This window comes from Sinocyclocheilus anshuiensis, unplaced genomic scaffold (genome assembly GCF_001515605.1).
Source record: "Sinocyclocheilus anshuiensis isolate Anshui unplaced genomic scaffold, SAMN03320099.WGS_v1.1 scaffold195, whole genome shotgun sequence".
Taxonomy (NCBI): Eukaryota; Metazoa; Chordata; class Actinopteri; order Cypriniformes; family Cyprinidae; genus Sinocyclocheilus; species Sinocyclocheilus anshuiensis.
In genome coordinates this window covers 2,862,811-2,867,200 of record NW_015548236.1, presented here as the reverse complement: position 1 = coordinate 2,867,200, position 4,390 = coordinate 2,862,811, and the positions used below count along the sequence as shown (strand labels likewise).

General features: G+C 39.6%; 1 non-coding gene across 1 annotated transcript; it reads left to right on the top strand.

The window, feature by feature from the left end:
- The first annotated feature begins 3,592 nt into the window (after window positions 1-3,592).
- Window positions 3,593-3,664, top strand: trnag-ucc (transfer RNA glycine (anticodon UCC)). The gene has a single exon. It is a non-coding gene; the product is annotated as a tRNA-Gly (tRNA).
- The last annotated feature ends 726 nt before the right edge of the window (window positions 3,665-4,390 follow it).

Sequence of the window (4,390 nt, the reverse complement as noted above, 5' to 3'; positions counted from 1 at the left end):
CCTACTATGGAAGTCAATGGGGACCAACAACTGTTTGGTTCTTCAAAACATCTTCTTTTGTGTTCAGATGGGACCAAGCAAGGCTTTCATAGATTTCAGTAAGCATGACCATGACATTTTTACATGGACAGCATTAAGTCACATAGAAAACATAAGAGAAATGAAGCATTACTGCAACAATTCCAGGGTTATGCAAAATTCAGAACTGAAATACTGAAGTTTGAATTCAAAATTGAATTTAAATGACAGGAAAAGGAATTTGACTGAATTGTTATTCAACAAAATTCAACACAGGTAATGTATTCTAGTGCACCCTGGTCCAAAAAGTTAATAATATAAACTATAAAATACAAATTTCTATAGGTGGTATTTTAAATATCTAACTATTTCTCTAGACAGATATCTTCAAATTTCAAGGCTTACAAATTGTCTTGACAATCTTTGCTTTTCTGTTTAAAAATTACAGTAATTTTGTTCACATTTAATTTATTTTAATTCTATATATTAAATTGGAATTCTGTTTGCGAAATTCAAGAAAATTCAGGAATTAAGCAGCATTCATTCAATAGCAGCATGACACTAACTTTTATTTCTGTGACATAAATACTTGCTATTTTAGTTATGGCAGTGACTAGACTTACATGTCATATATTTATGTTACACGCATGTTATTTCAGTGACACTGAATATTAACTCTAAATGATCTTCCATCACTGACTGAAAGAGTTAAACACAGAAAATTACTCTAATAAAAACACAAAAAAGGCCTCTGACTCAAGTACGTGTTACGCAACTTTGGCTCCAATGGAATAAGAATAGATTTTTGAAAAGGGGAAGAATAGGAATGAAGGGATGAAAGAACAAGGGATGGAAGTGGAGGGTGGATCTGATATTTCCATCTTTAATGGAGAACTTTAAAGATAACTCACTGTTTGTGTTTGAGCCACTCACTTTGAGTGTGGGAGTCAAGCACATTAAATCATGCACATACAAACTTACACACACACACACACACTGGCGTCTCTGTGTTGTGACTCATTCAGAGGAATTCAGGCCAGATAAAGTATGTTAAGGATAGAAGGGTTCTGAGTATAACCTGTATGTGTGTTTGGTTTTTATGGTGATGTTCTGTTTGTGCTAGTTGTCTGTAGCTAAGCTGAACAAGCTCTTAACTCTGAACAGGTTAATGGAACTTTTATGGGTCTCTCTCTTACAATCAGATGACCTCTTGAGTTTCTCTCTGTCTATTTTACTCTCTCTCTATTCTGTCTCTCTTTCACCTACTGGAAAATGTTGTTTCACGAACTGCAAGATCATCCCCTTGTCAAATAATACATCCAGGGTCAGTTTTACAGACAAGTACACAAACCGCATACCGCATACCGCATACCGCAAGCAGATTTACAGTTCCCTTACATGCACAAAATTCATAAATGGCAGCAAGAAATACTTTGAACAATAATGTATATGGGTATTAATGGCTGACTTCTACTTTGATGGATTTTGCAGATTTTAAAAGTGTCAACTGCATCAGATTTATCATCGACAGCTGAAAAAAAAACTACAGAATATGAGCTCCCATCTCTCTTTCTTTCAGTTCACTCTATTCTCATTCCCTGTTCTATGAATGCCCTGTCCAATACTCATACACACATACACACACACACAGTCTGGGTGATAAAGGTGGGTGAGAGATAGCCCTGTAAAAGTCTTATCTCATCACAGTCACTTTTATTCATGTCCAGCATCAGAGTGTCAATAGTAATCATGGACCAATCAGAAACAGTGTGATGGAGCACCAACCATGAAAGGACACACACAAACACATTCAAGGTAAAACACTCAAATCACTCCCACAGGTTGTTTTAAAAGAACCAGGGAAAGACTAAAGTTACCACAGGGCGTGTTCATACTCCACCCATGTGTACACACACACACACACACACACACACACACACACACACTCAAGTTAAAACACATTCAAAGAACACATTCTCTGGACAACATTAATATGTATTAAAATGCTGGTCAAGCATTTGAAAATGAGATTTGAATGCAATAAGCCTAAAATGAAAACTTAACATATAAAGTTGCTCTGTAATTTGAATACATACACACCTTTCCTCTTCTCAATCAATATGGGCTGTCCTTTAGGTTGTGTGTCTTCCTCTCCTCCTCCTTCTCATTTCCCTCGTGTCCTTCTTTTCTCCTCTCCTCTTTATGCTCACTGATAAGTATTAACTCCTGCACAGTAGAAATTATGATGATGATGATAATGATGTGAAATAAAATACAGCTATGCTGCCTCCCTTCTCTCTATGCTGCAGACTAGACATGACTCTTAAAAGATAATAATCGATATTGATATTAAGTGAGTGAGAGGGAGTGAAACGGGGAATAATAGAGGAGAAAGATGGAGAAGGGATGGATGCATGGGGATGTAGAGGGGGGAAAGTGCATGTTGGGGTGGTAAAAGCAGAAGGGGGAAGAAAAAGAGAGAGATGGGTGAATGGACTCCTCTTATTCTGAAGCTTGACAGAATCAATGAGCTTTAGAGGATAGATAGAGCCTCAAGGTGCTCCGTTAAACTGGAAACTGTGTGTGTATCAGTGTTGCCATGTCTGCTTAGAATATGCAACATTGAGCTTATAATCATAAATACTATAGCACATGAAACGTATGCTGTAGGTTCAAAGCAGAAAAAAGCGTACTTTGTTAGTGCGCACACACGTAACCCTAATTCACATGTTATGTAAGTTTATGTATGTGTGTGTGTGTGTGTGTGTGTGTGTGTGTAACCATGAAATTAAGTTTAAAAACAAAAAGTTGCTTTCTTTTTCTTTTGCAAGTTGTTTTATTTTGCAAGACCTGGCAACACTGGAGTATAATATGCTACAAGGTTTTTACACTAACAGACATTTGCAACTATGTCAGTGATCACAGATAAGATTTTTGTACTTTATGTAAATGAGCAGTAACACAATGCACTGACTACCAATGCGAGTGCAGACAGTGATTCAATTCCTGATACAATTGTATACAGTGGCGGAGTATAACCTCCTAGAAACTCTGAATTCGAAATGTTGGGATTTTAGAATATAAGATTTCTGTGTACTGTTGTACACTGGAAGCAGTTCCGGGCGGATGATGTATGGAGGTCGGCTTTGTGCATGCACCGCTCAGAAGTGACTCACGCGGAAGCACAGCAGAGAGATCAAAACAAAACAATGGTCACTAATTAGAAGTACAAAACGAGGATTTGTAAAGAAGAATGTCGGAGGATTCCGATATAAGCCAAGAGGAGACTGGTTTTCCTTTGCTAAAGTAAGGAAACTTTGCTTCCTTTGCTCCTGTTAACAAACGTTGGTTTTCACGAGACTCACCAGCCCATGCGCAGCACTGACCTAATACGTCATCCGCCCGGAACTGCTTCCAGTGTACAACAGTGAGCGCAAGCTAGATTAAAGTGATTATTACGTTTTGAATATGGATATTTTTCTTACAAAAACGCATCGATTTGCTACAGAAGGCCTTTGTTCACCCCCCGGAGCCGTGTGAGACACTTTTTTTTTATTGGATGGCGCATTTACCTGCGTTGGTGGTATAGTGGTGAGCATAGCTGCCTTCCAAGCAGTTGACCCGGGTTCGGTTCCCGGCCAACGTATTTCCTTTGGGGAAGTCGTGGCCTAATGGTCAGAGAGTCGGACTCATAACCCAAAGGTTGGGGGTTCGAGTCTCGTACCGGCAGGGATTGTTGGTGGGGGGAGTGAATGTACAGCGCTCTCTCCCACCTTCAATACCACGACTGAGGTGCCCTTGAGCAAGGCACCGAACCCCCAACTGCTCCCCGGGTGCCGCAGCATAAATGGCTGCCCACTGCTCCGGGTGTGTGTTCACGGTTTGTGTGTGTTCACTGCTGTGTGTGTGCACTTTGGATGGGTAAATGCAGAGCACTAATTCCGAGTATGGGTCACCATACTTGGCCACATGTCACGTCACTTCACTTCACTTCACTTCACTTCACTTCATTTTAATTAAGTGCTTTTGGACTGATGCATGCAACACCCACTGAGTGGCATTAAACAGCTTGAAAGATCAAAGACAATTTTTAATATAACTCCGACTGGATTCGTCTGAAAGAAGAAAGTCATATACACCTAGGATGACTTGAGGGTGAGTAATTTATGGGCTAATTTTCATTTTTGGGTGAACTAACCCTTTAAGGCTCTGTTTGCTAACCTTATGAAGAGCTGCTTTCGCTAGTAGAATAGGCCTACTCAAAAACAGTACCGCGTTTGGCAGGCTTGTAACGCAACTTTCTCAGAGTTCTTTGTCAGAGTAACTCATCGTTACTTAAACTCCAACTGGAAGATTGCTACTTGTGTGGTAA